General features: G+C 39.7%; 1 protein-coding gene across 3 annotated transcripts in view; it reads right to left on the bottom strand.

Moving 5' to 3' along the window:
- The window catches only part of LOC102909743 (uncharacterized), a 36,243-nt gene extending 15,085 nt beyond the window's left edge, over nt 1–21,158 (bottom strand). Inside the window, exons 1-2 of one of the 3 annotated variants that reach the window (XM_042261324.2) lie at nt 21,008–21,158; nt 3,646–3,739 (exon numbers count right to left, since the gene is read on the bottom strand). The gene's annotated coding sequence lies outside the window, so the exon portion shown is untranslated. Of the gene's footprint in view, nt 1–3,645; nt 3,740–20,705 lie in introns of all 3 variants that reach the window. The other 2 variants (XM_076551648.1, XM_076551650.1) reach the window with 2 other exon arrangements.
- Nucleotides 21,159–23,194: the final 2,036 nt, after the last annotated feature.

The raw sequence follows: 23,194 nt of genomic DNA, 5'->3' as shown, positions 1-23,194 counted from the left end.
CAGAAAATAAATGAATTTACTTGTTTTTCAATGACAACAAACTATGAAGTGACCAATAAATCATATATGAACACTCTAGAATTGCCAATTCCCTCCCATATGACTTACTATTAAATTTCAATATCCAGGTAACAAGATAGAGGATCACCCATCAGAAGCCTTCAAAAGAGGATTTATTGTATTTTTGAATCATTGTAATAGAGTTCAATTATAAGTTATCTTCTCTATTTTCTTAACCCCCCCCCCCCACACACACACATATTTTGCAGTCATAATGGAATCGAGATTTTTCCTATTTATTTTCTCTGGTGGCATTACCAGTAAAACATTGAAATTCCATTCAAAGTCACCTGCCAAGAATGATAATCTGAGAAAGTCATTTACTAATTACTAATGGAATATAAAGTCAATGTCCTAATTTGCTTTCTGCTGTTGTGATAAATATCATGACTAATACCAACTTTGGGGGGCAAAGGCTTTATTTGGCTTATAGTTTACATTCCATCACTGAGGGAAGTCAAAGCAGGAACCTGGGGCAACAACTGAAGCAGAGATCATGAGGAATGCTGCTTACTATCTATGACTTCTTCACCTTGGTTGATTATATAACCCAGGACCACTTGACCAGGGATGGCACTGGACACAATGGGTTATACCATTCCATATCAATCATTAATCAAGGAAATGCCCCACAGATGTGTCCATAGGGCAGTCAGATGGAGGGTATTCCTTAATTGAGGTTCCCTCTTTCCAGGTGACTTTAGTTTTGTTGAGTTGACATAAACCAGTACAATCCCTAAAGAAGGATCTTGTTAAAGTACCCAAGAGTTTTACTGTTAGCCTTCCTCCCATCCTGCCCACCAGAAGGACCTAAAGTATTTTACCAGGATAACTGTACAATAGGAAAGGGAAACAGATTTTCAGGGGTCTACTTCTGAACTCACTCTAATTTCAGGAGATGAATGCCATTAAGGAGAAGCCTGCTTTACACTGGAACAAAAGGAAGACTGTTCTTAAGGGCAAGACCCTATGCAGCTAAGCTTCCAACATGTGAAAGCGAAAGTTTTTAGCTCCTAGAAAACAACTGAAAACAAAAGCTGCTTATATGGTTCAATGTGAGGGTCTATCTAAAGCTGGCAGCAGAATTTGGCAGTATTGCCCACATGGTGTTAGCTTTAAGAGGCCTGAAGTGAAGGGGTCATGGATTCTTTGTCAATGGTCTCAGAGTGCAAAGGCCATGCCATGTGTTGCAAGGGAGTCCCCTGTGTGAAGGCCCTGAGAGAGCAAGAGGCTGTAAGAGGTCGTTGTGTGAAGCTATGAAAGTGAAGCCTGGGTTTCACTGGAGATTGAAACTGAATCTGCTAAGGAGAGTTGCATACAAGAAGTACAACTAGCCCAAGAGAGAGATGCATGTTGCAGGCAGCAAATCTGGTGCAGAGTCATCTAAGCCCTCTTACACCTGGAATGGAGCTACATGATTTGGAGTTTGCCTTGTTGGGTTCCAGTCTTGCTTTAGTCTATTATTTTCTCCTTATGTCTCCATCCTCCCCTTTGGAATAGTAATATATATTCTGCACTATTAAATGTTGGGAGTAGGGGGCTGGAGAGATGGCTTAGTGGTTAAGAGCACTGACTGCTCTTCCAGAGGACCGGGGTTCAATCCCCAGCACTCACATGGCAGTTCACAACTGTCTGTAACTGCAGTTCCATGGGACCCTCACACAGACATCCGCACAGGCAAAACACCAATGCACATAAAATGAATATAAAATGAAATAAAATGTTGGGAGTATGTAATTTGCCTTTTGATTTTACAGAAGGTTACAATTAAGAAGTTACCTTGAGTCTCAAAAGAAACTTTTGACTTTTAAACATTGTTGAAACTGTAAGAGACTATGGGGAATAAATGCCAGGAAATTGAATGTGGTGGTGTCAATGAGAAATATCCCCCACAGATCTGGGTATCTGAACACTTGGTTCCCATTTGGTGATGCTGTTTGGGGAGGTGGTGCAACCTCAGATTATATAGCCTTGCCCTACATCAACTCACTCTGCTTTATGCTAGTGGTAAAAGATGTGCCCTCTCAGCTTTGGATTCCTTCTGCCGTGCTTCCCTCCATAACAGACTTTTATCTCTCTTGCACTCTAATTTAAAATATATTTCTTCTGTAGGTCATAATGTTTTATCACAGCAACAGAAAAATAACTAATACAATTTCTTTTTTTTTTTTTTTGAAGAACACCTTAACTTTGGAAGTGTTTGCTCACCTTTCACTGTCTAATTGATAAAACACTTATTTACAGGTAGTGAAAAATAGAAGCAGAAGTTAGTAAAAATGTATTTTCAAGATGATAAGCACCCCGGTAACTTATGGTAATTCTCAGCTTTCCAAGTTCTTAAATTACAGGTATGAAGATGTAGAGACTTAAGAAAGTGTAGGTTTGTGTCAGTTTTTTAAAAAAGAATAAGAAAAAATGAAGGTAAGACATGAAATATTTTATATAGCTATACAACATTTGTGTTTTAAGTATATTTACAAAGTGCCAGGAAGTTAAAAATTAAATTATCTTGGTGTGATGGTGCATGCCTTTAAATCTCAGCACTTGGGAGGTAGAGGCGGGTGGATCTCTGAGTTCTAGGCCAGCCAGAGCTACATGGTAAGTCCCTGCCTTAAAACAAACAAAATAAGACAAAATTAGAAGTTTTATGAAGAGAAAAGGTGGGCCAGCAAGATGGCTCAGTGGGTGCAGGCACTGCAGAAGACTGGCAACCTGACTCTACCTCCAGAGCATATGCAGACCAGAGAAATAACTGCAGAAAGTTCCCTCTGACCTTTATGAGTACTCTGGCACATGTACACATGCCCCAACACAAATAATAAGTAATAAAGTTAAAAAAATGTAATGGTTAATATTGTCACTTTGACAGGATTTAGACTCACCTAGGAGATGAACCTCTGGAAATATCTATGAATCTAGATTGCATTAATTAAGGCTAGAATACCAAACCTGAATATAGGTGGCACCATTTACTAGGCTGAGGTTTCAGACCAAATGAAAAGGAGAAAGTGCCGGGCAGTGGTGGCGCATGCCTTTAATTCCAGCACTGGGGAGGCAGAGGCAGGTGAATCTCTATGAGTTTGAGGCCAACCTGGTCTCCAAAGCGAGTTCTAGGAAAGGCACAAAGCTACACAGAGAAACCCTGTCTTGAAAAACCAATTTAAAAAAAAAAAAAAAAAAAAAAAAAAAAAAGAAAGAAAAAAGAAAAGGAGAAAGTGAGCTGAGTATCAACATTCAGTTCTCTCTGCTTCCTGACCGAGGATATAGTGTGGCCAGATTCCTGATACTATGAGTCTCCTGTCAGGATGGTCTGTATCTCAGACCTATGAGTCAAAATAAATTTTTCCTTCTTTAAATTGTTTTTGTCTTATATTTTATCAAAGCAACAAGAGAAGTAATGAAAACAAAAGAAAATAGTACTCATAGTACTTATTGTAGCCTTTAATAAATTTATTCTAGTACAGTACCTCAAAAGTCTATAATTACATACACATTCATTCACCAATCCTTCACTATTTCACAGAGCAACTACTAGTACATGCAATGTTCACAGCAAGTGCCCCAGAAGAACCATTTTTACTGTACCTTTTCTATATTTGGATATGTTCACATATATTTGGAAAAAATCTTCACCAATTACACATCCAATAGAGGATTAGTATCTAGAATATATAAAGACCTAAAGAAATTGAAAATAAAAAAAACAACCTAATTAAAAATGGGTATAAAATTAAGCAGAGAGTTTTCAAAAATGTTCAACATCCTTAGATATCAGAGAAATGCAAATTAAAAGTACTTTTCAATTTTATTTTATACTAGTTAGAATGGCTAAGATCAATAAAACAAATGTCAGCTCATGCTGGTGAGGATGTGAGAAAAGGGGGAAACTTATCATTGCTGGCGGGAGTGCAAACTTTTACAGCCATTATGGGAATCAGTGTTGCAGTGGTTCATCAGGAAGCTGGGAATAGATCTACTTCAAGATCCAGCTATACCATTCTTGCACATAAACTTTAGGATTCCAGAGATACTTGCTCATCCATGTTCACTGCTGCTATATTCATAACAAGCAGAAACTGGAAACATCCCAAATGCCTATCAACTGATGAACAGATAATGAAAATGTGGATTACACAATATTATATTATTCAGTTGTTTATAATTATATATTATGTATTATATAATATATATTTATTATATTATTATTCAGCAATATTATTCAGCTGTTCAAAAATGAAATTATACAATTTGCAGGTGTGATGGCTATTCTTGGTTGTCAACTTTACTACATCTATAATTATTTAAAACCCAAAAATAGAGGGCATACCTGTAAGGGATTTCTGATTAATTTTAAATAGAAAGATCTTCTAATCTGGACCTTTGAGGAAGGAAGACACACCTTTAATCCAGATCTAGTCTTGGTCATGGCTTCTGCTGGAAGCCTATATAAGGACATGGAAGAAGGAAAAATTTGCTCTTTGCCTACTTGCTCTCACCTTGCTAGCCAAGTCCATTCCTTCACTGGCATTAAAGCCTACATCTTTGGAATTCCAGCATATACTGAAGACCAGCTGAGACATCCAGCCTTGTGGCCTGAGCAACTACTGGATTCTTGGACTTTCCCTTACAGGCAGCCATTGTTGGATTAGTTGGACTACAGTTTGTAAGTAATTCTAATAAATCCTTTCATTTTTATTTTAAAGATTTATTATTTTTATTAAATCTATACAGTGTTCTGCCTGCATGTATACCTGCAGGCCAGAAGAAGGCATCAGATATCATTTTGGATGGTTGTGATCCACCATGTGGTTGCTGGGAATTGAACTCAGGACCTCTGGAAGAGCAGCCAGTGCTCTTAACTGCTGAGCCACCTCTACACTCCCTAATAAATCTCCCATATATATAAGTTCTGTTACTGTATAGAACCCTGACTAATACAGATTTTGGTGCCAGAAGTAGTTCTGGAACAACAGAAGTATAAGGATGCATCTTTTAAGTATAATGTAAAACTGCATCAGGCTGAGTTTATTGGGCCCTCTGAGGGGAGATTCTAGTTTTAATATGGAAGCTTGAACAGTTTAAAAAGGTGTCAAAAGTTTGTTTCAATGGTTGGCTGAAGCATATAAGATGCAAAAAGTTGAGAGAGGCACCAGCACATTTGAAGAGCTTTGCTGTTGCCCTTTTTCTTGTGCCAGATCTTAGGGTTGAAGATGCTGCTGCTCAGTTGGATGAATTAAATACAATGGGTTTAATTTGGCCCGGAGGTAGCAGGGGCCAGGTGTCAGCACTGAACCACCAAAGACAAGGTGATTGTAGGAATCATAATGGACAGCACAGACAAAGTGAATTTTTGGTAGCATTACTCATGTGGGCCTTAGGTACAGGCTAATCAATCATGGTGTTTCCAGGCACGAAATAGAGAAGTCTACAGAATTTTTGTTTGATCTGTACAAGCAGAAAAATTCTCCAACAAATGAAAGGCTACATTGGATAATGGCAAAAGGCCTATGAATAAATTTCCAGATGAGACAGTTTGCTGATCCAGAACTCCTTGAATGAAGGGACAGCCAGGTTCCCCCAAGGAAGGACCTTTATAAAATATCTAAAAGTTTTACTGTTAGCTTTTCTCCAGTCCTTCTCCAGAGGGACCTATGGCCTAGGAAATAGTCAGACTTTCTGAGTTTATTGGATACTGGTTCTGAATTAACAATGATTCCAGGAAATCCCAAGAAACATTGTGGCACTCCAATTAAAGTAAGTGCTTATGGAGGTCAGGTGATTAATGGAGTTTTGGCTGAAATCTGACTCACAGTAGGTGCAGTGGGTCCCCAAACTCATACTATGGTTATTTTCCCAGTCCCAAAATGTATAATTGGGATAGATATATTTGAAGTTAACAGAATTCTCATATTGGTTCCCTGACCTGTGGAGTGTGGGACTATTATAATGGGAACTCTGGGGACTGTTTTACCTTTTATTAAATCAAATCCAAGCACAATGATTACAAGACAGAAGGAGAAATCTGGGTCACATCTCCCGCTCTCTGCGGCAGCACTGTAACCTCTTCCCAAAGGGCCAAAGGGAAACTCCAAGCCAAGCCAAACTTCCCAGAGAGTACCCCTCATCCTCAGTTCTTATCCAGTCACATACCCAGAGAGGACCAGGCCCATAGGGCTTAGTCATCCCAATACCATTGGCTTATCAGACCAAATTCCCACTACAGACTATTATAGTTGGAAAGGCTAAATGGAAGCCTTTAGAGTCGCCTCTGCCAAGCAAAAATAGTATCACATCCCTGGAGGAACTGCAGAAATCAGTGTCACCATGAAGGACTTAAAAGATGCAGGGGTGGTGGTTGTTCAGCTAGAACCTACAGCTCATTTTGTTCGATCCAGAAAGCCCCATCTCTCACTCTCCAAACCCCACACTCTCAGAGAATCTCCAACAAAGAAAAGGTGCCAAAAATCCCAGATCTGCATTCTTTGCAGCTATGGCAGCTCCTCCCCTGAAGTTGCCAGCAGCCCAAGTCCCTGCCTAAAGTGCTTAGCTTTTGATCATACTTGGGCACAAACCTATCTTGTGGAGGACAAGTTATCACCTCTCATCTACAGGGTATAAGTTCCCTGCTTTAATTTGGCTGTGTGACTTCTCTGGCTCTGATATCTGTGGCTGGAAGACTCACCCGGTGTAGTAGGACAGGTCCATAGAGTCAAGAAAATTGGCTCAGACCAGTTACCAGGGCATGCACATAATGTACTTCCTTATGAGCCAACCTGGAATCTGCCTGAGGGCCTAGCAACAGGCACTGTCCAGAGTTCCTGGTCATTTTCAAGAGTTCCTGATCCTGCAGAGTCTACCTGAGGGCTTAGGAACAAGCAATGAGTTCCTGGTTGTGCTCAGCCAATGAAGGATGACCACACAATGCCACCAGATTGCAACACAGACTGGGTGCTGGGAGGAGGGTATATAAGGCCCCCCTGCTGCTGCCCCCCATTATTAAATAAACCAGTTTGTTTTTTGCCTTCAACTGACTTCCAGTATCTGTGCTGCTGATGCCTTGCCTTCTCTGCCTTCTCACCTCCTCCCCTGAGGGAGCTGTTAGAATCAAGCAACAACCTGGGTGGTGTTTTGCTCAAATAAACCTGTTATTTTACTTTTTTAATTTGGCATGGTCTGGCTTACTTTGTCAGCAGAGGAACCTATTATCATGATACAGAAAACCTATCAGTGGTTTCCACCACATCTCCTTTTAACTCTCTTATCTGGTCAGTGCAGAAGACATGGATTGTAGAGAATAACAATTGTCTACTGAACACTCAATCAAATAGTGACTCCAATTGTAGCTGTTATACCAGATGTGGTGTCCTTACCTGAGCAAATTAACATATCTCCAGGTACACAGCATGCAGTTATTGATTATTATTTGTCCATAAGGACCACCAGAAGCAATTTTCTTTCAGTTGGCAAGGCTAGCAGTATACCTTTATAGTTTTATCTCAAGGATATATTAATTCTCCCATAGAAGTAACCATCTTATTCAATAAGAAACACAGAGCCAATACAGAGATGAAAGCCAAGAGGTCAGAGCAATAGCTAAGAGCTAAAAATCTTACCCTTCACTGTCACTGTACCTCTCCGAAAGAGACCTACTTCCTGTGTCTGTTTTTTTTTTTTCAGAGTTTCTGTTCTGCCTCCTCATTGGTTGTAAACCCAACCACATGACCTCCTAGTCACTGCCTGCCTGTACAGACCTCCAGGTCTTCTATGGTTGGTATTGAGATTAAAGGCATGTGTCTCCAATGCTGGCTGTATCCTTGAACACACAGATATCTACCTAGCTCTGCCTACCAAGTGCTGGGATTAAAGGCATGCACTACCACCGGCCAGCTTTTGCTATGGCTTGCTAATAGCTCTGACCCCCGGGCAAGTTTATTTATTAACATACAAATCACATTTCAGTACAAATAAAATATCACTATATTCTCCTGCCCTGTGTCATACAAGGGATATTGATCATCTGTCTCTTTCACAAAATATCACATTGGTGCACAATACTGATGACATTATACTTACTGGACCAAATGAGCAGGAGGTAGCAATCACTTTGGGCTCATTAGTAATGCATATGCACATCAGAGGATGAGAAATAAATCCAACCAAAATTCAAGGGCTTTCTACCTCAATAAAATTCTTAGGAGTCCAGAGTTATGGACCATGCAGAGATATTCCTTCCAAGCTGAAGAATAAGTTATTGTACCTGGCCTTTCCCACCACCAAGAAAGAAGCACAACATATAGTGGGCCTATTTGGATTCTGGAGACAGCATATTGCTCAGTTGGTGTGTTATTCTGACTCAAATACCAAGTGACTCAGAAAGCTGCTAGCTTTGTGTGGGGCCTGGAACAAAAACTCTTCAATAGGTATGGGCTGCTGTGCAGGCTGTTCTACCACTTGGATCACATTATCCATAAGACCTGATGATATTTCAGGTGTCAGTGGCAGATAGAGATGCTGTTTGGAGCCTTTGGCAGGCCCCTATAGGTGAATCACAGAAGAGACCTTTGGGATTTTTGGAGCAATGTTGTGGAATATTTGATTACAATGTGTAAAAATGTGTTGCTGTTTTATCTTGCCTGCCTAGGCACCTTCTGATTGGTTTAATAAATAAATGAATGGCCAATAGCTAGGCAGGAGAGGACAGACAGGACTTTTGGGCAGAAACAGGAACTCTGGGAAGAATCTGAGAGGTGGGGATTTTGCCAGTGAGACACAGAGCAAGTTGAATGTACAGTATAGAGGAGAGGTAATGAGAAATGCGGCAGAACGTAGATTAATATAAATGGGCTAATTTAAGTTATAAAAGCTAGTTGGGAACAAGTCTAAGCTAAGGCCAAGCTTTCATAATAAGATGTCTCTGTATCATTATTTGGGAGCTGGTGGTCCAAAGAAAGTTCAACTACAGAGCAAGGCTCTATCATTATTTGCAGACAACTATTTTTCTTTTGAAAGACAGCTCTTAGCCTCCTATTGGGCCTTAGTGGAAACTGTATGTTTGACAATGAGCCACCCAGTTACCATGTGATCTGAGTTGCCCATCATGAATTGAGTGTTATCTGACCCACCAAGTCATAAAGTAGGATGTGCAAAGCAGCAATCTATTATCAAATGTTAGTGGTATATTGTAGATGTAACCAACTGTCTTGGACACAGAGGAGGAAGGGTGAGATTTTAGCTCTGAGCTCTGACCTCTTGGCTTTCTCTTTTACATTGTTTCTGTGTTTCTTATTTAATAAGATGGTTGGATACATCTACAGCATATACATGATTGGGCCTGAGCATGTCCTAAAGACACAAATAAGTTACAGGAAGAAGTTTTCCAAATGCCTATTGTTTCTTCTCCCATTACAATTCCATCTGTTGTCAAGCATGTACTTATAACCTCATTAAATGCCCCATGATCATTTGACTGAGTAAGAAAAGACTAAGGCCTGGTTTACTGATAGTCCTGCACATTATGCAGCCACCACCCAGGAGTGGACAGCTGAAGCATTAAAACCCCTTCCTGAGACAACCCTGAAAGACACTAGCAAAGGGAAATCTTCACAGTGGAAAGAACTTTGGGCAGTATTTTTTGTCACACATTTTGTCTGGAAGGAGAAATGGCCAAATGTGTGATTGTTCACTGATCATAGGATCTAGTCAATGAATGGCTGGATGGTCAGGGACTTTTAAAGAGCATGACTAGAAAATCAGTGAGAAAGGTATTTGGGGAAGATGTAGATAGATCTCTCCAAATGACAAAGGATGTGAAGATATTTGTGTCCCATGTAAATGCTCATGAAAAGGCAATTTCAGCTGAGGAGGAGGTCAATAATCAAGTAGACAAGAATACCCATTCTGTAGCTGAAATCTTTTTTGTGTCCTTCATGGCCATGCAATCAGCTGCTTATAAAATAATCACACAGAGACTTATTATTTATAACTGCTTGGACATTTTTTTTTATCATAATTGCTTGGCTATTAGCTCAGGCTTATTACTGACTAGCTCTTACACTTAATTTAACCCATAATTCTTATTTATGTTTAGCCATGTGGCTTGGTACCTTTTCTCAGTTCTGCCTTGTCATCTTGCTTCCTTTGTGTCTGGCTGGCGTCTCTCTTCCTCTTCCCAGAATTTTCCTTGTCTGGTTACTGGCCAATCAGCATTTTACTAAACCAGTGTACAAGGGCATTATCCCACAGCATTTCCCCTTTTCTGTCTAATCAAAAAGGAAGGTTTTAACTTTAACACAGTAAGATTACATGTAACAAAACAGCTATCAAGCAAGAATTATAGTTATAATCTATCTATAGTTATATCTAGTCTATTTGTACTTAGCAAATTTAAAGAAAATATCTTATCTACCATATATTTGTGAATTGAACTCAGAACCTCTGGAAGAACAGTCGGTGCTCTTAACCTCTGAGCCATCTCTCCAGGCCCCGAGTCTAAAGTTTTATATTTATCTTTTATTATAACCAAGGAATATTATACTCATAACTATTTAGTCCTCAACTACATCAAAGACCTCAGAAAAATATAATATTATCTAAGTAAACAAGAAGAACATTGTTAATCTATATGTTGCCATGTGTTCTGTGGTTTTACCTGTGTGTTATTACATGTTGCTCCTTGGACAGTAGGCTGGCGTCTCCTGACTCAGCCTTTCTCTTCCTAGAATCTCCTTGTCTGCTTATTCCGTCCATACTTCCTGCCTGGCTACTGACCAATCAGTGTTTTATTAAACCAGTGTACAAGGGCATTATCCCACAGCACCATTCTCTGGACAGTCAGCCTCTTTCCCCAGCCATTCCTGTCATTGTCCAGTGGGTACAAGAACAAAGTGGCTATGGTAGCAGAGATGGGGGTTATGCATAGGCTCAACAAGGACTTCAACTCACCAAGGCTGACCTGGGTACATCTGCTGTGGAGTGCCAGATCTTACAAACAGTCCAACATTGAGCCTCAGATATGCACCATTCCTAAGGGTTACCAAACAGTGACCTGGTGGTAAGTTGACTATATTGGATCAATTTTTCCATGGAAAGGACAGCACTTTGTCCTTACTGGAATAGATAAACTGGTTATGGATTTGCCTTTCCTGCATGTAATGCTTCTGCCCAAACCACCATGTGTGCACTTATAGAATGCCTTATCCACTGTCATGGTGCAACAGTGAACCTAAGAGCATTTAATACACTGCTCTTACCATGTTCCCTACCATCCTGAAGCAGATGGCCTGACAGAAAGATGTAATGGCCTTTTAAAGACACAGTCCCAGGGCCAATTAGGTGGCAGCAGCCTGTATGGCTGGGGTGGGGTTTTCCATGAGACGGTATATACTCTGAATCAGTGTCCAATATATGAGCAGAATCAAGGGATGGAAACAGGATGGTTTCATTCACTGTCTCCCCTCATGACCCACTAGGAAAATTTTTTCTTCCTGTTCCTTCAATCTTAAGTTTTGCTGGCCTAGAAGTTTTGGTTCCAGAAGGAGGAGCACTCCTGCCAGGAGCCATAACAAACTTTCCATTGTACTGGAAACTCAGATGTCCCTCTGGCCACTTTGGGCTTCTGATGCCCTTAAACTAGCAGGCTAAGAAAGGAACAATAGTGTTAGGAGGGGTGATTGATCTGAATTACCACGGGGAAATTCTCCATAATGGAGATAAAAAAATTTATGTTTGGAGTGCAGGAGATTGTTTAAGGGAACCTCTTGATACTACCATGTCCTGTGATTAAAGTCAATGTAAAATTAGAACATCCTAATCCAGGCAAGATAACAAAGGGCACATAACTTCATCAGAAATGAAGTTATGGGTATCCCCTCCAGGAAAAGAGGCAAGACTTGATGAGGTGGAAGAAATACAGAATGGGCATAGAGAAAGGTAGTTATAAATACCAACTGAGGCCATGTGACCAGTTGCAGAAAAGAGGATTATAATTGACATGAGTGTTTCTGTCATATTTTGTTAAGAATGTGTTTGCACAGATATTTTGTGTTTTCTTTTCCTCTATTTTGTTATCATATGATGTAACATCAATTAAGAGACTATTACTGGTTATCATCTTTAAGTTTGAGATACTAAAAGAATGTCCCTGAAGGGATATTGCCATCTATTCTAAATTTATAATGTGTCTATGGTTGTATGAGGGATGGTTATATCATGCTACATGTAATTATGACCTGGTTAAATATATAATGTGTTTTGATTATATGTAGGATACAGTATGTTTAGGTGTTATTATGTCCTGGTTATTGGAAATTAATCACAACATAAGGAGATATGATTGATATGATTGTGTGTCAAGTTGACAAGGGGTGAACTTGTGATGGCTATTCTTAGTTGTCAACTTGATTATAACTGGAATTAATTAAAAACGCAAAAATATAGGCATACCTGTGAGGTGTGTGTGTATATATATATAAAGAGAGAGACTCATTCTAGAAGTTCTGTTACTCTAGAGAACCTTCACTAATATAGGTAAATGGATGGAACTAGAAAAAAAAATCATCCTGAGTGAGGTAACCCAGACCCCAAAAGACAAATATTGTAGCTTTTCTCTTGTATATGGATGTTATCTTTTAAGCCCTTGATATGCATGCTTCAATACATATAACAGAGATTAGCTATTGAGACAGGTACGGGGGAGAGGACAGGATCTCCCAAAGAAGAAGAAATTGAATAAATAGTTATGGAAGGATGAGGAAAGAGGAGTGTGGGGCTTAAATGGGGAGAGGGATAGAAGAAAGGAGTAAGGGAGGACATATGGGGAGGAACAACTAACACTAAGGCCACTCAAGGGGCTATTTGGAAATCTAACAATGTAGAAGCTTTCATATATATATATGAAAGAAATCTAAATGGAGTCTAAATCTAAATAATGTGGGAGATTATACCCTAATTAGACATCTTTTGCCAGTAAGTGAGACATCCATTGCCAGGAATGGGTATATCCTTTTTTTTTTTTTTTTTTTTTTTTTTTTTGCTGGACAAAGGGGCCCCATGGAAACTTCCAAACATCTCAGGATATTGCCTGGACTATTGGTTGCTCTCCATAAGCTGAAAGTAAGGCCCTACTGCTGAAGACAACACTTACATATCTCACTGAACACAGAGAAGTCAAGCCAGTACCTAACTAGAGGTTTTACCACTATTGACTAGTATTCATAGTACTGGAAGGTACTCTGCACACAACCAGAGGAGAAAGGTAACTACCAACCCAGCTACAAATCCTGTGATCTACAAAACTGACCTGCCTGTAAGATATGTTGGTACAATAGGCAGCACAAATGTTGTGGGAGCAACAAACTACTCTCTGATTGGATTTAAGGCCTACTCCATGAGATGGAACCTATACCTGATTCAGCTCTGGAGAAGAATCCAAGATGGGTTAGGCCATGAACCTGGGAGAAACCAAATATTGTTCTGCTAAACATAACAATAAAATGACTCCTAATGACATTGTCTGATTCAACCATCATCAGAGAAGCTTCCTCTTCCAGTAGACAGGAACTAACACAAAGGCCCACAACTGGACAATGTGTAGAGTATGAGAGACTTTGGAACACTCAGTCATAAATGGGATGTCTTCATCAAATCCCCCCACTCAGGGCTCAAGCTATACATAAGAGGAGGCTGAAAGACTGTGAGAGCTAAAGGGAATGAATGATTCAAAGAAACAGTGTCTTCCAGACATAACAATATAAACTCAAAGGGACTGTGGCAGCATCCTCAGGCCCTGCACAAATTCAAGCCCGATGGTGTTCCAATGTGGAGAAGGGGTAGTGGACATGGGTTCCCACGGCAACAAGGAGATATCTCCAAATGGCATTTGCTTACAAAGGAAAAATGAGTTTTCTCCCATGGAGTCTCACTGGGTATATTAAACATACTTGAGGGTAGGTTTCATGACCACAAATAGATGGCCAACACAAAACAAACTCAATGGTATTTTTGTAGACTTTTTTCTCATATTGTTTTATTTGGGCATTATTTTGTGTTATTGGTTTTTTGCCTACATATTATGGCTTCTGATTTTGTGTCTTTGTGGGTTGTGTGTGTGTGTGTGTGTGTGTTTCATTGTTCTTTTATTTTTTATTTCTCTTTTTTTCTTAAGTAGAGAGAAAAATGGTATGGAGTTGGATGGGTGGGGAGAATCTGGAATTAGTTGGGGGAGGGGAAATCATGATCAAAATATATGAAAAATATTTTCCAATAAAAATAAACTAATTAAACATAAATTAAAAAGTATAACATACAAAAAAAAGTGTTTGTTGTATAAACTGGACAATCTGAGTTCTAACCCCAGAAACCACAGTGGAACCAACTTCCAAAAATTGTCCTCTGACTTCCAACATGCATGCCACGGCAAATGTATGGCTGCACTCACACACAGACATCTTACATGCACATGCATGCTCACAAAACGCTAATGATAAATAATATATGTTTTAATTTATAGCAGTCAAGCTATAAAGAAAGGGATAGGGATGCAAAATTAGAGGGCTGTTTCAGTCAGGAAGAACTGCAGAATAGAAAAATGATAGAAATCTTAGATTCAATATGTAAGGAATACAATCCTGTGAAATTCAGTTAAAAACATTAGAAAAGTGGTGGGATTACACATATTTGCAACGGGGGAAGGATCAGAAATTCAAGGTTATCATCAACTGCCTACAGACCCTGTGTCAACAAACAACTAAGTGAGGTGGTGCACACCTTCATTCCAGCACTCAGGGAGACAGAGTTAGGAAGTAAGCTGTGAAGTTAATACCGGCCTGGTTTACATAGAGAGTTCAAGATCAGCCAGGGCTACATAATAAGACCCTATCTCAAAAACAAAAAGAAACCCAAGAACATTATAATAGAATGGCCTAGCCTTGTATGGTGGCTGTCTTAGGGTTTCTATTGTGATGAAATGCCATGACCAAAAGCAAATTAGGAGGAAAGGATTTATTTGGCTTACACATACACATCATAGTCCATCACTGAAGGAAGTCAGGATAGGAACTCAAACAGGGCAGGAACATGGAGGCAGGAGCTGATACAGAGGCCATGGAGGGGTGCTGCTTACCAACTTGCTCATCTTGGCTTAATCAGTCTGCTTTATTCAGCCTGTACATAGAACCCAGGATAACCAGCCCAGGGACGGCATCATCCACAATGTGCTAGGCCTTCCCTCATCAATCACTAGTTAAGAAAATGCCCTACAGCCAGATCTTATGGAGGCATTTTCTCAATCCAGGTTTCCTCCTTTCAGATAACTCTAGCTTCTGTCAAGTTGACATAAAACACAGTGTCTCATGGCAAAAACTAATTAAGATGAGTATCTAGAAGAAAATGATAAATATATCATTAAATATGGTAGAAAATCCAGGCAAAGACTATAAAGTAATCATTGGGTTTGAATATATTTTAGGCTACTGATAAGTCTTTAAAGAATGAACTGAATTAAAGTGCAAAGGAGTGAGGAGAATATATGTTATATATATCCTAGTACTGTGCTGTATGTTCTGCATGGAGAAATGAATTTAGAAAAAATGTGTGGAGCCAGCCAGTGGTGGTACACGCCTTTAATCCTAGCACTTGGGAAGCAGAGGCAGGCAGATCTCTGTGAGATTGAGGCCAGCCTGGTCTACAAAGTGAGTTCTAGGGCAGCTAGGACTGTTACACAGAGAAACCCTGTCTGAAAAATTCAATCAATCAATAAATCGATCCTGTTTTGTTCTGCATGCTGTGCACATTTTGCAGTGCATTCATTTGACAGTTCCTGTGCTAGTGCTGGTTGGATCACAACTAATGCTTTAGTCGTCTGCTGCTTGACTGAGACAGGTTGGTTTAAGATGGCTTTCCTAATGTGTATAGTGGCTTCTGTGTACTCTTGCCTAGGGCATGTGTCCAGGCCATAGGTTTCTACACACTCTATCTATGCTCAAGGGTATAACCAACAATGGAAGAATATATTTAAATCATATATACTAATGTATGTTTGACCAAACCTAGTCAAAAAACAAAGTATAGTTCATTGTTGAAACATGTTGTACAAGCATTCAGACACAGGTGAAACAGTCTACCCTGCAGGGAAGCTCCTTAAGTTAAGTAAGTAAACAGAAGCTTTAGGACAATGGTTCTCAACATGAGGGTCACAATCCTTTTTTTTTTTTTTTATTTTTGGTTTTTTGAGACAGGGTTTCTCTGTGTAGCTTTGTGCCTTTCCTGGGACTCACTTGGTAGCCCAGGCTGGCCTCGAACTCACAGAGATCCACCTGGCTCTGCCTCCCGAGTGCTGGGATTAAAGGCATGTGCCACCACCGCCCGGTGGGTCACAAATCCTTTTGGGAGGTCAAACGATCTTTTCATATGGATTGCCTAAAATAATTGGGAAACAGAGATATTTACGATTCGTATCAGTAGCAAACTTACAGTTATGAAGTAGCAACAAAAATAATTTTATGATTGAGGTCACCACAACATGAGGAATTATATTAAAGGCTTGCAGCATTGGGAAGTTTGAGAACCACTGCTTTAGGAATTCCCTCAGAGTCATCAGATACACTAGGCCCCTCTGTCCCAAGCGTGTATATATAAGCAGTAAGGGCTGCTGAGAGACACTCTCAGACAAACTAACCTGCTTAGAAGAGGCAACTGAGCCACTTAGCCAGGAAGAAGCAGAGACCATCCCAGTCACCTAAAATTGGCTCAGACCACCTGAGCTATCTGAAAGAAACACCATGTTGAGCTGCCTACAAGGTGTGCAGTGGGCTCAAGTTTTCCAGCTTTTGTGAGGCATTACCCATGCTAGGATAGGTTTTTGGTGATGCAGCTGTCTTTGAGTTATTTCTGCTCCTGTAAGTAACCTTTAATCTACACTTCAGTAACTCAGGGGAAACTCATTGGTTCACCAAGTTGGGTTTTGGTGTTATTCTTACTTTGATCTCTCATTAGTTCACTATCTGGGGTGCATAAGCATTTAGTCTCCCCAGGAATAGTGTGGCACAACACCTGCTTATGATTACATGTCAGTGGTGAGTCCCTTATAGACATGAACTTTAAGTATTTCACAATTTCTTTCTTTTCTTTTCTTTAGATAGGGTTGGTCTCATATAGGCCAAGCTGGCTGCAAACTCACTCTGTAGCTGAGGATAAACTTTTTTTATTGAGACAGGGCCTCATTATGCATGCTTGGCAGCTCTAGAACTTACTATGTAGATCATGTTGGCTATAAAGTCACCTGCTTCTGTCTTTAGAATCCTAGGATTAAAGGCATGCATCACCACAGCCATCTTGTCCTTGTACTATTGGCCAAGCTCTGTTTTACTATTTCTTAGGTTTAATTTTTTTTAAAGATTTATTTATTTATTATGTATACAGAAGAGGGTGTCAGATTGCATTGCAGATGTGGTTGTTGGGAATTGAACTCAGGACCTCTGGAAGAACAATCGGTGCTCTTAACCTCTGAGCCATCTCTCCAGCCCTCTTAGGTTTAATTTTAAATCATAGATCCAATTTAAAGCACATAAATGTAGAAATAAGATGAAAAATAACAATTCCTCAGAGGTTTGTGTGGTGGTATTCTAATTGTACTGAAATGTGATTTTGATTGTATGTTAATAAATAAAGTTGCCCGGGGGTCAGAGCTATTAGAGCCATAGACAGAGTGTGGCGGTGGTGGCACACGCCTTTAATCCCATAGATCTCTGTGTGTTCAGGGATACAGCCAGCATTGGAGACATATGCCTTTAAGACCTAGGGGGCTGTACATTCAGACAGTGATGAGGCAGTCACGTGTTTGGGTTTACAACCAATGAGAAGGCAGAATGACTATGGAACCGACTGACACACAAGGAAATAGCTCTCTTTCGAGAAGCTGGGACAGCAGGAGGAAGGGTGAGATTTTAGCTCTGAGCTCTGACCTCTTGGCTTTCTCTTTCACATTGTTTCTGTGTTTCTTATTTAATAAGACGGTTGGTTACATCTACAGGTTTGTTCAACTTTTGTTACTCTTGGAGATTCCAAAAGCCATCTGGAAATATAACTAAGAGAAAAGGTAGATGGAGTGAATAAGAACTTGTTGGTCCTAATCCCCTGCTTCTCCCCATACATTAACTGGAAAGCACCAAAATGCCCTTGTGTGGGAAAATATAGCTGAAGGAGGTACAAAAAGGACTCACTAAAGATGCATCTATGAGTATAATAATGGAGAATAGTATGTCATGCTATTTAAGGATATTGTTGTGTAATATTAGTTTAAGACTGTTATATTCGCTTATGATGTAGAATATTTGTTTAATGATATAAACATGTGTTGCATCTGTTTAACTCTGTGAAGCTGTGTTACTTTGCCTAAAACACTTGATTGGTCTAATATAGAGTTGAATGGCCAATAGCTAGGCAGGAGAGGGATAGGCAGGGCTGCCAGGTAGAGAGAATAAATAGGAGAAGAAATCTAGGCTGGAGAGAAAGAAAAGCTAGGAGAGAAAAAAGGAGAAGATGAGGACACCAGGGGCCATCCACCCAGTCACACAATCAGTCACAGAGTAAGAAGGGAAGAAAGACATGTAGAATAAAAAAAGGTTTTTAGAATAAAGAAAAGTCCAGAGGCAAAACATTAACGAAGAGAGACTGGTTAATTTAAGTTAGAAAATCTAGCTAGAAGCAAGATAAGACAAGCTAAGGCTGGGCAAGAATAAGTCTCTGTGTATTTATTTGGGAGCTGTGTGGTGGACACCCAAAAGAGGGGAAAAGAAGATACTGTTTAATAATTTAAACAAAATATTGTCTTTACTAAACTTAATGTTATAAAAAATACATTGTACTTTTGTTCTATTAGTGCAGGGATTCTACATAGGACTCCACACCTCACTGCAACACATTTACCCAAGCATCATGGAAAGTATGTATCTTGTAACACATGATTATATAGATTTTTTACAGAATAGTCTTTCAGTAATGTTACCCAATGTCAGTTTCTCCTGTGTCTGAATGCTTGTACAATTTGTTTCAACAATGAACTATACTTTGTCTTTTGACTAGGTTTGGTCAAACAAACATTAGAATCTATGATTTAAATACATTCTTCCATTGCAAGGCATGTACATCATGGATGTGGCTATTTCTCCGCTTTTGGGCTAGAGTCTCTTGTAGTCCAAAATGTCCTTGAACCTACTACATAGCCAAAGACAGTTTTTAATTAAGAGCCTTCCATAGCTGTTTTTCTGTTTGCTTTTGTTTTTGCAGTGCTAGGATTGACCCAGGGACTTGCACATGCTAGAGCTATGGTCTAGGCAAGGACTCCACTAGTGAGCTACAACTCAGACCTGCCAAGGATAATCTTGAAGTCCTGATTATCCTGGCTCTACCTCCCAAATGCCTTGCTGTCAGGCATGTACCACAAATTTTACATATGCAGAAAACAAAAACATAAAACGGGTTTGTAACTGGAGAGAATGTTACTGTAATAGATTTTAAGAAACCTGTTTTCTTCATATGCATCAGGCAATATACTTTTCCTATTTTAAATAATGTATAATAGAATACTATTATTTTCCTGCATATCAGAGATATATAGTAAATGATAGGTGTCAGGGTAATTTTCCTTATAAAATTATATAACCCATAGAAAATATTAGTATTAAATATAAGGTGGTTATAAGTACTTTAATGCTACAAAACAGACTCATGACAGATGAACACTTGGCATAACTTAATTAAATGTGGCAAAATATGTAAAACCAGAACAAGACATTAGGAATCTAGTATGTACAAATCTTGGGACTCTGAGCAAGTCAGATCTCTTTCAATTGATTTTTCACCTTTCAGATAAAGTATAAAAATATCGGCACACCTTTCCAGGAAGAACTGTCATGTACATGGAACATCAGTGTACTTAGATGCCACATTAGGTGATGAGTCATTTTAGAGTGTATACTCTATAGATAATGGGGATAGATAGATGTAAAGAAGTGTGAGTAGAGACTGTAGACAGAGACTTATCAGGTACACCAACAGGTCATGACCCTCACCCCCCACACACACCTTAAATCTCCTCAAACATTACTTAAAATTCCTAAGACTATGACTGTCTTTCTCAGCCCAACTCATCTCTCCTGAAAATTAGTCCAAAGCTTCCAACATCACACAGTCCCTGATAAGTATTGAATTTTTTTTCACTCTAGAGTGTAGGATCAGTAATTGCTTGGACTAAGCAAATCTAAGGTGGTCCTCTTTCTGGAACTTTTATCTCTATATGGAAGGGTTGCTAGGAGAGTTCAGGTCAGAGGGTAGTGTACCTGGAGGATTTGTCTTCAAAAGGGGGGGGGGACCTTTAAAATCTGTAATGATTTATTCCAAAGAAAATGGAACGACATTCCAATACATCAACTTCTCTCACAGAACTCTACCCCCAGAAATTGTTTTTATAAACTGTGAAACAACTAGGCAGGCTGGAGACTCCATTTGGTTAAATACGACAAGAATCTCATAAGTACAATAGTCATGTAAGTCTCATTAAGCTGGTAACATGACCTCTCCACAGCGAAGCTGGAAAATGAACTCACATTTTACACCTCCCAAGATCAGGTAGTCAGCTGAAACAGCCCTACCTGGAGGGAGCGAGGAGAGCAGCGTCGGATTCGGCTATGGGAGCCATCCGTCCAATTCTTAGAAGCACACTACATTCTAACAGAGCGATTACTGAAAGATAGCACTGTTCCAATCATCCTCTCCCCAGTCATGAGCTGCGGATCCTGACTGGGTAACTCAGCCTAGATCACCGCAAAAACCTCCCAAACAGGTTCTATCTGCCTTACATCCACCCACATTTCCGCTCTCTGTAAGCATCGGAACCTCCTCCGACCTGCAGAGTGCCTCCGGCTTGTAGAGCTGCTCTCCCCCCGGCATGTACCTTCAAGTCAAATAATCAAACCCAAGCTTGTAGGACAGCGAACAGTACATCCAGAGGCCGGAACTCGAGGAAAGACCCTTGGGGCATATGCGCACAGAAGGAATACAAAGCAAGATTTCCACGGCCCTTGCTTGTGACGTCACACCAGGCAAGACTACATTTCCCACAAATCTGTGAGAGCGAATTTCAGGAACCCTTGAAAAGATTTGAGTATTTCCTGGGTTTTTAGCTCTGCTTCCTGAGATTGAGGGTGTCATACAAGCAACCAGTCTCCATACACTGAATAACTACAGGTAAATATCATGTTTCTTTTTAATTCCCCGAATGACAAAATGAATTGATTGAAATATTTGAATGTGATTAAAACCTTTGACAATAATTGTTTTATTCGTTTTACTTCTTATTTCTGGTTATGGTAGTTTAAAACCACATGCCTACTTACAGATGATTATTATAGCATGGAAAATTGACATCAACTCAATCTTTCTTGAAAGTAAACAATAAAAAATATGGGAACTCACTCCTAACCCTTTAAAAATGATTTTTGAAGCCAGCCCTGGTGGTGAAGGCCTGTACACTCAAACTACCCAGGAGTCTGCAGCAAGATTGCAGGGCCAGAAGCATGCCTTCAGGTCCTAGCTGGACAATTTAGTAAGACTTTTCCCTCAGTGAAAAATGCAAAGTGGTGGGGAGATAGTTTAGTGATAGGACACTTGCCTACAATGCAGGAGGTCTTAATTTTAACACCCAGTATATGTATACACACACACACACACACACACACACACACACACACACACACACACACACATCTAAAGAGATGACTCAGCCCTTTAGAGTATTTGTTGCTCTTGCATAGGACCAGGGTTTGATTCCCAGCACCCACATTGTGGCTTACAATATTCTTGACTCCAGTTCCAAGGTATCCAATGTCCTCTTCTGACCACTGCAAGCACTAGGCACACACATGGTACACATATGTACATGCAGGCAAAACATTTGTATGCATAAAATAAATAATTTTAAAAAGGTTAAGATAAATAAAATTGAATGAAATAATAAAAAATCTTGATCTTATCTAGTAAAATGTGTGGCTCATAAATTGGTCAGATTTTATAGTTAGGAAAGTTTTAAGACTGGAAAATGGTTCAGTGATTAAGAGTACTGGCTTGTCTTTCAAAGGACCTGTATTTCAGTCACAGTACCTTTATGCCAGCTCATTCCAATTTCAGGGTATCTGTCACCCACTTGCTTCCTCAGACATTTTATGAAAGTTTAGCACAGACATGCATTCAAATAAAACATACACACACACACACACACACACACACACACACACACACACACATGCGCGAAGAGAAACAGTTTTAGTATGTACATTGAAATACAATAGGTAGGAGATGGGTTTGGGTTAAGGTTAGGGTAGCAAGTGTTCTTAACCTCTGAGCTATCTCTGCAGCCTTAAAGTAGAGTCATTTTTGAGGTTCCAGAGTCCAGGCCCAAAGTGAAAGGTATGACATCTTGGGATTTAAAGTTTTGACATCTCCAGAGGAATTATTAGCCCTTTGTAATCTCAATTTCCCTCAAGATAGAAGGGACTTGAGTAAAAATTGCTTCTAACTCCTGTCCTGGTGCTGACATTCTGAAATATAAGATTTGAAACTGGGATACTTAGGTTGGAGCCTGAAGTCCCATGTTTGGGAGACTGAGTGGGGCAGAAGGATTCTTTGAGTCCAGAAATTTAGGGTCAACTTTGGCAATATGGTAAGACCCGGTGTAGCTGAAAGTTTTCCTATGCTTTGTTCAGGAAAAGCATTGTTTTGGAAATAACTCCCATACTTTCCTTGCCTCCTGCAGGTAAGAAATCTTTTTGATTTCTTCTGTCTTAGCTGTTTGATGACTATTCTTGGTAGTCAAACTGACTGTAATTAATTAAAACCCAAAGAGTTGGGTACACCTGTGAAGGATCTTTCTTAAAGGTTTTGATGTTAAAGACCCATCTTTAATCTGGATCATTTGAGGTGATCAGATCCATCTTTAGCTGTTTGGTGCACACCTTTAATCACAGCACTCAGGAAGCAGAGGCAGTCATATTTTCTGAGTTTGAGGCCAGTATGGTCTGGAAAAAACCAACCAACCAACCAATCAACCAACCAACTAACCAACCAACCAAACAAACAAACAATC

Source organism: Peromyscus maniculatus, chromosome 15, assembly GCF_049852395.1.
Source record: "Peromyscus maniculatus bairdii isolate BWxNUB_F1_BW_parent chromosome 15, HU_Pman_BW_mat_3.1, whole genome shotgun sequence".
Taxonomy (NCBI): Eukaryota; Metazoa; Chordata; class Mammalia; order Rodentia; family Cricetidae; genus Peromyscus; species Peromyscus maniculatus.
The sequence above is the reverse complement of the archived record's forward strand: the minus strand, read 5'-3'. Positions and strand labels throughout refer to the sequence as shown.